The sequence below is a fragment of the Anolis carolinensis genome, unplaced genomic scaffold (genome assembly GCF_035594765.1).
Source record: "Anolis carolinensis isolate JA03-04 unplaced genomic scaffold, rAnoCar3.1.pri scaffold_7, whole genome shotgun sequence".
NCBI lineage: Eukaryota > Metazoa > Chordata > Lepidosauria > Squamata > Dactyloidae > Anolis > Anolis carolinensis.
Genome location: NW_026943818.1, coordinates 37794898 through 37806698, shown reverse-complemented (window position 1 = coordinate 37806698; position 11801 = coordinate 37794898). Strand labels below are relative to the sequence as shown.

Genomic DNA, 11801 nt, shown 5'->3' with positions numbered 1-11801 from the left:
ACATATTAGACGTTCTCATGCCTCTCAGAGGAGACAGTGTTGTCAGTGTAGACTCATATAATGTAGTGTAGACTCATATAATGTAGTGTAGATGTTGGATGCATCGTATGAGTCTCCACCGGACCCTAGAGATGGATCTCGAACAACCGTGTTATATCGTCAGTGTAGACTCATATAATGTAGTGTAGACTCATATAATGACGTTGGATGCATCGTATGAGTCTCCACCGGAGGCTAGAGCTGGATCTTGAGGAACCGTGTTGTATCATCAGTGTAGACTCATATAATGTAGTGTAGACTCATATAATGTAGTGTAGACGTTGGATGCATCGTATGAGTCTCCACCGGAGACTAGAAATGGATCTCGAACAACCGTGTTGTATCGTCAGTATAGACTCATATGATGTAGTGTAGACCCATATAATGACGTTGGATGCATCGTATGAGTCTCCACCGGAGCCTAGAGATGGATCTCGAGCAACCGTGTTGTATCGTCAGTGTAGACTCATATAATGTAGTGTAGATTCATATAATGATGTTGGATGCATCGTATGAGTCACCACCAAAGCCTAGAGCTGGATCTTGACCTCCGTATCATCAAATTGTGTTGTATAATGTAGTGTAGACTCATATAATAACATTGAATGTATTGTATGAGTCTCCATCGGAGCCTAGAGATGGATCTCGAGCAACCGTGTTGTATCGTCAGTGTAGACTCATATAATGTAGTGTAGATTCATATAATGATGTTGGATGCAACATATGAGTCTCCACCGGAGACTAGAGCTGGATCATCAAACCGCGTTGTATCATCAGTGTAGACTCATATAATGTCGTTGGATGCATCATTTTGGATTCCTTTTCTGGTTCCAAGGCAACTGGGTAAAGTAAAAGTTCTAGTTCTCTTGAAATCGGGAGTTTTCCTGAGAAGCCAGATTAGACCTGAGAACGGAGTGAGTGAGAAATAGACACATTAGATGTTCTAAGAGATTCCGTGATAATACCTTGAAGTCCAGGTGTGTTGGGCATGATGTCATGGCTACTTGGATGGGCTTAAATTGTGTTGGCTTCATGCCTCTCAGAAAATGTTGCCATATGGGACGGCTCTCTTGACTCTGCTCTCAAGTTCATTATTCAAATATTCCCAGGTTCCCTGTTCCTTTGTTTTCTTGAAAGGTTTACCTTGATAAATGTCCTGCTTTCTTGTTTATATGTTATTATATGTTATTAATATTATATTATATTATTATTATATTATATGTTATTAATATTATATTATATTATTATTATATTATAATATTAATATTATTATATGTTATTATTGTCAAGTGCTGGGCGACACTTGATTGATGTGAGGCAGGTATATTGAGACACTCACGGCCGTCGGTCTCAATTCTCCCCTCCGTTCGGCAACTCAGCATCTGCCTAGTAGCACGAACCAATAAGACTGCATAGTTGTCTGCCGATCCCAGCGGTAATTAGTCTTTATTTACAGGTATATACTCAAATAGCAGCCATGCCTTTGTTTTCTTGAAAGGTTTACCTTGATAAAGGTCCTGCTTTCTTGTTTATATGTTATTATTGTCAACACTTGATTGATGTGAGGCGGATATATTGAGACACTTAGTGCTGTCTGTCTCAATTCTCCCCTCAGTTCGGCAACTCAGCATCTGCTTAGTAGCACAAGCAAATAAGACTGCATTGCTGTCTGCTGATCCCAGTGGCAATTAGTCTTTATTTACAGGTATATACACAAATAGCAGCCGAAGCCCCTCCTAAGCTTTGTATTGTACAATTATTACATCATATGTACACTGCGTAATATGCCGGTGTAGACGGGACCAGGAACCACCTCTTCTCCTTCCCATTGGACTTCTGCCTCTGGAACATTAATATTCTGCTCCAGAAGCGCACGGGCATTGCGCTATCCTTGGAATAGCACTACGAACCCTTCGCATCATGTTATTATTGTCAAGTGCTGGGTGACACTTGATGGATGTGAGGTGGGTATATTGAGACACTTACGGCCGTCTGTCTCAATTCTCCCCTCTGTTCGGCAACTCAGCATCTGCTTAGTAGCACAAACAAATAAGACTGCATAGTTGTCTGCCGATCCCAGCGGCAATTAGTCTTTATTTACAGGTATATACACAAATAGCAGCCGAAGCCCCTCCTAAGCTTTGTATTGTACAATTATTACATAATATGTACGCTGCATAATATGCCGGTGTAGACGGGGCCAGGAGCCACCTCCTCTCCTTCCCATCGGACTTCTGCCTCTGGAACATTAATGTTCCGCTCCAGAAACGCACGGGCATTGCACTATCCTTGGAATAGCACTACGAACCCTTCGCACCATGTTTTTATTGTCAAGTGCTGGGTGACACTTGATGGATGTGAGGTGGGTATATTGAGACACTTAGGGCCGTCTGTCTCAATTCTCCCCTCCGTTCGGCAACTCAGCATTTGTCTAATAGCACAAACAAATAAGACTGCATAGTTGTCTGCCGATCCCAGCGGCAATTAGTCTTTATTTACAGGTATATACACAAATAGCAGCCGAAGGCTCTCCTAAGCTTTGTATTGTACAATTATTGCATCATATGGTTTCCGACACATATTGTCCTGTGTCAAGGAAAATGGATGGGGGACCTTTTGCTACCTGCAGCTGTACGGCAGTTGCGGACCCCCGCCGGACATTAACCACAACTGTTTACACAGCGAGCAGCTGCCCTGGACACTTTGCGCCGGATCGATGTCTCCGGCACCCGGCTCCCCGCTGTGCTGACAACTCGCCGCTGCTACCGAGAGCCAGGGACCTTGGTTTTGGGTTTCAGGATCTACTTTCAGCTGCTCGTTGCAGGAATCGAGCCTCTCCGCGCTTCTTTCGCACTATGGATCAATCGTTCATCGCCTCTCCGGGTTTCCTACTGAATCTGGGACTTTGTCATCACTATGGCAGGATTTATTTACGTGTTGAAAGCAAATTGAGAATAATAATAATAATAATAATAATAATAATAATAATAATAATAATAAGTTGAACATGAGCCAACGGTGTGATGCAGCAGTAAGAAAAGCCAATGCAATCCTTCATTGCATCAATAGGGGTCTAGTGTCCAGATCAAGGGACGTAATCGTTTCTCTGGAATAATAATAATAATAATAATAATAATAATAATAATAATAATAATAAGCTAAACATGAGCCAACTGTGTGATACAGCAGCGAGAAATGCCAATGCAATCCCTGGTTGCGTCAATAGGGGCCTAGTCCTCAGACGTCTCATTCTTTCCCTGGAATAATAATAACAATAATAATAATAAGAAGAAGAAGGTGAACATGAGTCAACGGTGTGATGCAGCAGCGAGAAACGCCAACGCGATCCTTGATTGCATACATAGGGGTCTAGTGTCCAGTTAAAAAGATGTCATTGTTTCCCTGGAATAATAATAATGCAATCCCTGGCTGCGTCAGTAGGGTCCTAGTGTCCAGATCAAGGGACATAACCGTTTCTCTGGAATAATAATAATAATAATAATAATAATAATAATAATAATAATAATAATATAAGCTGAACATGAGCCAGCAATGTGATGCAGCAGCTCAAAAAGCCAATGCAATCCCTCATTGCATCAATAGGGGTCTAGTGTCCAGATCAAGGGACGTCATCGTTTCCCTGGAATAATAATAATAATAATAATAATAATAATAATAACAAGAAGAAGAAGAAGAAGAAGAAGAAGAAGAAGCTTAACATGAGCCAATGGTGTGATGCAGCAGCGAGAAAAGCCAATGCAATCCCTTGTTGCATCAGTAGGGTCCTAGTGTCCAGATCAAGGGACGTCATCCTTTCCCTGGAATAATAATAATAATAATAATAATAATAATAATAATAATAATAATAATAATAATAATAAGCTAAACATGAGCCAAAGGTGTGATGCAGCAGCGAGAAAAGCCAATGTGATCCTTGATAGCATACATAGGGGTCTAGTGTCCAGTTTAAAGGATGTCATCCTTTCCCTGGAATAATAATAATAATAATAATAATAATAATAATAATAATAATAATAATGATAATAATAAGCTGAACATGAGGCAACGGTGTGATGCAGCAGCGAGAAAAGCCAATGCGATCCTTGATTGCATCAATAGGGGCCTAGTGTCCAGATCAAGGAACGTCAGCATTTCCCTGGAATAATATAATAATAATAATAATAAGAAGAAGAAGAAGAAGAAGCTGAACATGAGCCAGCGGTGTGATGCAGCAGCAAGAAAAACCAATACGATCCTATTGGAAAGATGGCATCCTTGCCTCTCCTCCTTTTTGTCTCTCCTGCTTTATTTTCTGTTCTTTTCCTCCCTCCTTCTCTGCCTTTCGATGCCCCTGGTTCCCCGGAGAGCGACTGCCTGCCAACTGGAGTAGAAAATACTTGGCGAGACAGACAAATCGGCTGGTACAAGTCGGGCGGGTTTCGAGTTGGCTGAGAGCAGGGGAGGCCGGATGAACAGTGGAATATGCTGCCTCTGGAGGTTTCGAAGCATAGGTTGGATGGCCATCTGTTGAGAGGGCTTCGATGGTGTCTTCCGACCTGGCTAAAGGGGGTTGGACTTGAGGGCCATAGGGATCCTTTTCAACTCTAGCATTCCATGGATTTCATAATAATATACTATACTTTACTATACTAATAATAATAATGATACTTTACTATACTAATAATAATAATGATAATAGTAAGCAGAGGCAGGATGGCCATCTGTCGAGAGGGCTTCGGTTGTGTCTTCCAACCTGGCTAAAGGGGGTTGGATTTCATGGCCATAGGGATCCTTTTCAACTCTAGCATCCCATGGACTTCATAATAATATACTATACTGTAATAATAATAATGATGATGATGATGATGATGATAATAATAGTAAGCAGAGGCAGGATGGCCATCTGTCGAGAGGGCTTCGGTTGTGTCTTACAACCTGGCTAAAGGGGGTTGGACTTGATGGCCATAGGGATCCTTTCCAACTCTTGTATCTTATGGACTGCACAATAATAATAATAATAATAATAATAATAATAATAATAATAATAATAATAATAAACAGGCAGGATGGCCATCTGTTGAGAGGGTTTGGATGATGGCTTCTGACCTGGTAGAAAGGGGATGGACTTGATGGCCAAAGGGATCCTTTCCAACTCTAGTATCCTATGGACTTAATAATAATAGTAATAATAATAATAAGATGATGATGATGATGATGATGATGATGTAATAATAGTAAGCAGTGGCAGGGTGGCCATCTGCTGAGAGGGTTCGGGTTGTGTCTTCCTGCCTGGCAGAAGGGGGTTGGACTTCATGGCCATGGGGATCCTTTCCAACTCTAGCATCCCATGGACTATAATATAATATAATATAATATAATAGTACAGTAGAGTCTCACTTATCCAAGCCTCGCTTATCCAAGCTTCTGGATTATCCAAGCCATTTTTTTAGTCAATGTTTTCAATATATCATGATATTTTGGTACTAAATTCGTAAATACAGTAATTACAACATAACATTACTGCGTATTGAACTACTTTTTCTGTCAAATTTGTTGTATAACATGATGTTTTGGTGCTTAATTTGTAAAATCATAACCTAATTTGATGTTTAATAGGCTTTTCCTTAATCCCTCCTTATTATCCAAGATATTCACTTATCCAAGCTTCTGCCGGCGCGTTTAGCTTGGATAAGCGAGAATCTACTGTAATAATAATAATGATGATGATGATGTAATAATAGTAAGCAGTGGCAGGGTGGACATCTGTCGAGAGGGTTCGGGTTGTGTCTTCCTGCCTGGCAGAAGGGGGTTGGACTAGATGGCCATAGCGATCCTTTCCAACTCTAGGATCATAGAGACATAATAATAATAATAATAATAATAATAATAATAATAATAAGAAGAAGAAGAAGAAGAAGAAGAAGAAGAAGAAGAAGAAGCAGAGGCAGGATGGCCATCTGTCGAGAAAGTTCGGGTTGTGTCTTTCTGCCTGGCAGAAGGGGGTTCGGCTAGATGGCCATAGGAATCCGTTCCAACTCTAGGATCATATAGACATAATAATAATAATAATAATAATAATAATGATGATGATGATGATGATGATGATGATGATGTAATAATAGTAAGCAGTGGCAGGGTGGCCATCTGTCGACAGGGTTTGGCTTGTGTCTTCCTGCCTAGCAGAAGGACTAGATGGCCATAGGGATCTGTTCCAACTCTAGGATCATATAGACATAATAATAATAATAATAATAATAATAATAATAATAATAATAATAATAATAATAATTAGTCCTAGATACTTGGGAAGTGTTCGACTTGTGATTTTGTGATACGAAATCCAGCATATCTATCTTGTTTGCTGTGTCATAATAAAATAAAATAATAATAATAAGCAGAGGCAGGGGTGGCCATCTGTCGAGAGGGTTTGGGTTGCCTTCCTGCCTGGCAGAAGGGAGTTGGACTAGATGGCCTTTGGGGATCCCTTGCATTGCCCTATTGAATAAATCCTTCCACCTGACCCTCTCTTTTCTATCAGGACAGAGACCTTGGTAACCCTATGCCTCAATGGAGGCCGCATTCTCCTGACATCACCAACTGCAGACCGGCACGGAGCCCTGGAGCCAGCTTGGCAATCGTGGCCAGCTGTCCGGGAAGCGGGTTTGGGTTACGAGGTGACATCAGTATTGCTGGGGGCTCACCTGTTGGGAGCAGAGTTCCGGCTGCGGACAGCTGATGCGCCTAGGCACACGTCAGGAGGCTCCGTCCCCCTTGAAAATCAAAAAATAAAATAATGATAATAATTAAATAATACTATAATAGTAATAATAAAATAATAGTAATAATAACAACAATAATACTCACGAATGGGACCCTGAAGAAGGAGACAGAAGGCCTGATCCTTGCAGCCCAGGAGCAAGACATCAGGACAAAGGCAATTAAGGCCAAGATCGAAAAATCAGCTGATGACCCAAAATGCAGACTGTGCAAGGAAGCTGACGAAACCATTGATCATATCCTCAGCTGCTGTAAGAAAATTGCACAGACAGACTACAAACAGAGGCACAACTCTGTGGCCCAAATGATTCATTGGAACTTATGCCTCAAGTCCCACCTCCCAGCAGCAAAGAACTGGTGGGATCACAAACCTGCAAAAGTCTTGGAAAATGAGCACGCAAAGATACTGTGGGACTTCCGAATCCAGACTGACAAAGTTCTGGAACACAACACACCAGACATCACAGTTGTGGAAAAGAAAAAAGGTTTGGATCATTGATGTCGCCATCCCAGGTGACAGTCACATTGACGAAAAACAACAGGAAAAACTCAGCCGCTCTCAGGACCTCAAGATTGAACTTCAAAGACTCTGGCAGAAACCAGTACAGGTGGTCCCGGTGGTCATGGGCACATCAAAAGATCTCAGCCGGCATTTGGAAACAATAGACATTGACAAAATTATGATCTGCCAACTGCAAAAGGCCACCCGACTGGGATCTGGGCGCATCATCCGAAAATACATCACACAGTCCTCGACACTTGGGAAGTGTTCGACTTGTGATTTTGTGATACGAAATCCAGCATGTCTACCTTGTTTGCTGTGTCATACAATAAAATAATAATAATAATAATAATAATAATAATAATAATAATATAGTAATAATAGTAATAGTAATAATAGTGACCAGAGGCAGGATGGCCATCTGTTGAGAGGGCTTGGGTTGTGTCTCCTTGCCTGGCAGAAGGGGGTTGGACTAGATGGCCCTTGGGATCCCTTCCAACTCAAGCATTTGTTTTGGTCTCTTGATGGGATGGAGAGCTCTAGTTTTCCTTCCCCCCCATTCCGCAATAGCGCCCCCTGTTGGCGCCCCGAGGAACATCGCCCCAGGGAGGCCAGTGGTAACCCCATCCTTCAGGGACGGTCTGTGGAAAAAGAAAGGGAAGGAAAGAAAAGACGGGCCGAGCTTTCTCATGCCAGAGAATGAGAGAGAGGGTAACTTGATCCGGTTTGATTGTCCGCGCCGGGGAAGAGAAGAAACCGAGGAGCAGGGGGGCGAAAGAGAGAACGAGAAAGAGAGGAAGAAGAGAACAACTGGTCTTAAAGGGGGGGGGATCAGGTGGCAGGAAAAGGGGCACAACGTTCCCGTTTTGCTCCGAGGAGAGACGGGATCCGGACGAGGGAGGGGAGCCGGAGATCCATGACACGGCGTTCGGTGAGTGAGGGTCTTCTCGGTGGCGGCGCATTTTACGGATGTGCATTTTACAGGGTGTAAAAGACACCTTTTAGGGCCTTTTTGTACCTTTCGGAGGCATTTAGATATCTTCCGAGATGTGAACCAGATTTTGGCGTTTTCGCCGATCCCACCAGCCGCTTCCCGAAACTTGGAAGTCGTTGCTGGTAATTCTGGAAGCACATTGAGCGAGGGGGTCCCCTTTACGGGGTGCAAAAGACACCTTTGGGGGCTTTTTTTAACCTTTCGGAGGCATTTAGATACCTTCTGGGACGTGAATCTGATTTTTTGTGTTTTCGCCAATCCCGCCAGCCGCTTCCCGAAACTTGGAAGTTGTTGCTGGTGGTTCTGGAAGCACATTGAGCGAGGAGGTCCATTTTACAGGGTGCAAAAGACACCTTTCGGGGCCTTTTTTAACCTTTCGGAGGTATTTAGATACCTTCCGAGACACGGATCGGATTTTGGCGTTTTCGCCGATCCCGCCAGCCGCTTCCCAAAACTGTTGGAAGTTGTTGCTGGAAGTTCTGGAAGCACATTGAGCAAGGGGTTTCCTTTTACAGGGTGCAAAAGACACCTTTCGGGGCCTTTTTTAACCTTTCAGAGGCATTTAGATACCTTCCGAGACATGGATCGGATTTTTGCGTTTTCGCCGATCCCGCCGGCCGCTTCCCGAAACTGTTAGAAGCCATTGCTTTGAACGAGAGCCATTTATCCCAACTCTCCATTTGTCAGGAAACGAAACAACCGAGAGGAACAAGTGACAGGTCATTTGGTTTGGTTTTTCCGTATCCTATTCAGCATTCATTCCTTTGGGATGAACAACAACAACAACAACAACAACAACAAACGCCACCACAACGCAGATCCCGCCGGCCGCTTCCCGAAACTGTTAGAAGCCGTTGAACTGAACAAGACCCATTTATCCCAACTCTCCATTTGTTGGGAAACAAAACAACCGAGTGGAACAAGTAGTAGGTCATTTGAGTTGGTTTTTCCGTATCCTATTCAGCACTCATTCCTTCGGGATGAATCAACAACAACAACAACAACAACAACAACAACAAGAAGCAGCAGCTGATGCAGTTGGGAAGTGGCTTCTCCTCTCCTTCCCAATAACAACAACAATAATAATAATAATAGAAAAATAAAGTTATTATTATTATCTTTGGGAAGGAGAGAAGAGACCGCTTCCCAACTGCATCATCTGCTTGTTGTTGTTGTTGTTGTTGTTATACTTCTTCTCCCCTTCCCAATAATAATAATAATAGAAAAATAAAGAATATTATTAATATTATTATTATCATTGTGAAGGGGAGAAGAGGGCACTTCCCAACTGCATCAGCTACTTGTTTCTGTTGTTGTTGTTGTTGTTGTTGTTGTTGTTGTTGTTGTTATACTACCTCTTTATGTAATGACTTAAATCCTTAGAAACCCACACCGTTGGCCACCGTCTTCTTCTGCAAACAGCAGGGCTGGGTCTTCCTTTGGTTTAGAAACTATGTTTCTGTGAATGTATTTATTTATCGTGTCGGAAGCGAATCGAGAATACAGTTATAATGTATTTTAATAAACACAAACAAAGTTGAAAACTTGGCATGATACTAAATGTCCTTGGACCAGTTCCACTGGGAGCGCCTCTGGTGTCACTGTGAGAACGTTCTCCATTGTGCATATAGCAAGGCTGAGGTTGAGTTGTAGTTCTGTGGTTTGCGTTTCTCTGCACTCGGTAACATCGGTAATTACCTATCAAATTGGATTTGATAGTCTGGGCATTATGGGTTATATCTGAATGTACCAATATATCCCTAATGTTCTTTTGGTTCTTTTATGTGCTATCAATGGGGGGTCTTTCACATCCTGGAATATCACTTATCAGATTCCAGTATTTCTTAACTGTTCTAATGGCCAGATTGGGCATATTTGTAAGAGTAAGTGGCCATACCAATCTTTATACTTTTAGTCTGTGGTTTACTCTTCTCCACACTTGCATGTCATGGACTCAACTTTGTAGTCCTATTTCTCAAAGCAGTCTGTTCAGTGCCTTCCAAGTGTGTCCAGGAGGGAATTTCTCATCCAATCTCAGCCACTAATAGAGGTTTCAGGTTTTAGCCTGCCACTTTTGGACTCTTGCTTGCTGAGGTGCTCCTGCGAGTGCCTCTGTAGACCTGAGGAAGCTATTTCTTGGCATGTTGGCTGATATCCAAACAGATGATGGGCTGGAGATGTCACTGCCTTGGTCCTTTCATTACTGGCTGCTACTTCCTGACAGATGTCAGGTATTGTGATAAATACTAAACAGTATAATTTTTCCAGCAGTGTAGGGCATAGACATCCTGTGATGATGTGTCATGTTTCATTAAGAGCCACATCAACTCTTAATGCAAGGCAGTAAGAGCACCTAAAGCTTTGGAGAGCTTCTGTTTGACCATTTCAAATGAGGAGGGTGGCCTAGAAACCAAAATCTGATTGGAGGGTGGCCTAGAAACTGTCATCTGATGGAAGGATGACCTAGAGACCGCCATCTGATGATGGGTGTGGCCTATAAACCACCATCTGATGGGAAGGGGATCTAGAAACTGTCGTCAGATGAGGAGTATGGCCTAGAAACCGCCATCTGATGGGAGGGTGGCCTAGAAACCACCAACTGATGGATGGCCTAGAGACCGCCATCTGATGGGAGGGTGGCCTAGAGGCTGCAATCTGATAAGGAGTATGGCCTAGAAACCACCATCCAATAGGAAGGGGATCTAGAAACTGCCATCAGATGAGAAGTATGGCCTGGAAACTACCATCTGATGGGAGGGTGGCTTAGAAACGGCCATCTGATGGGATGGTAGCCTAGAAACTGCTAGCAGCTAAGGAGTGTGGCTTAGAAAATCCTCTTTGATGGGAGGGTGGCCTAGAAACCACCACCTGATAGGAGGGTGACCTACCTAGAAACCGCCATTGGATAAGGAGGGAGAAATAAATAAAAAAGTAATAATAATAATAATAATAATAATAATAATAATAATAATAATAAACACCTGGGCCATGCCTGGCATAAGATATACTGCAGGCATCATAAACTGGACACTGGTGGAACTGGACAATTTGGACAGAAAAACAAGAAAACTCATGACCATTCATCATTCACTGCACCCTCGCAGTGATGTTGACCGGCTATATCTGCCTAGAAGATCAGGGGGCAGAGGACTCTTACAAGTCAAACAAGCAGTCAAAGAAGAAGAACATGCCCTGGCAGAAGATGTAAAGCAAAGTGAAGAACCTGCTTTGATTGAAGTCAAAAATCAGAAACTCCTCAAAGCACAGCAGACAAAAAACCAGTACAAGAAAACCGCACTACAAACTAGAGCTGACAGCTGGCACAACAAAACATTGCATGGAAAGTTCCTTGACAAAATTGAAGGAAAAGCTGATAAGGAGAAGACCTGGCTCTGGCTCACGAATGGGACCCTGAAGAAGGAGACAGAAGGCCTGATCCTTGCAGCCCAGGAGCAAGACATCAGGACATCAGGACAAAGGCAATTCAGG

General features: G+C 42.7%; 1 protein-coding gene across 2 annotated transcripts in view; it reads left to right on the top strand.

Moving 5' to 3' along the window:
- Nucleotides 1-11801, top strand: part of sema6b (semaphorin 6B) — a 106953-nt gene that overhangs the window by 53936 nt on the left and 41216 nt on the right. Inside the window, exon 1 of one of the 2 annotated variants that reach the window (XM_062959219.1) lies at nt 7206-8249. The exons of the other annotated variant lie outside the window; for it this stretch is intronic. The gene's annotated coding sequence lies outside the window, so the exon portion shown is untranslated. Of the gene's footprint in view, nt 1-7205; nt 8250-11801 lie in introns of those variants that run through there. 2 annotated transcript variants of the gene reach the window in all.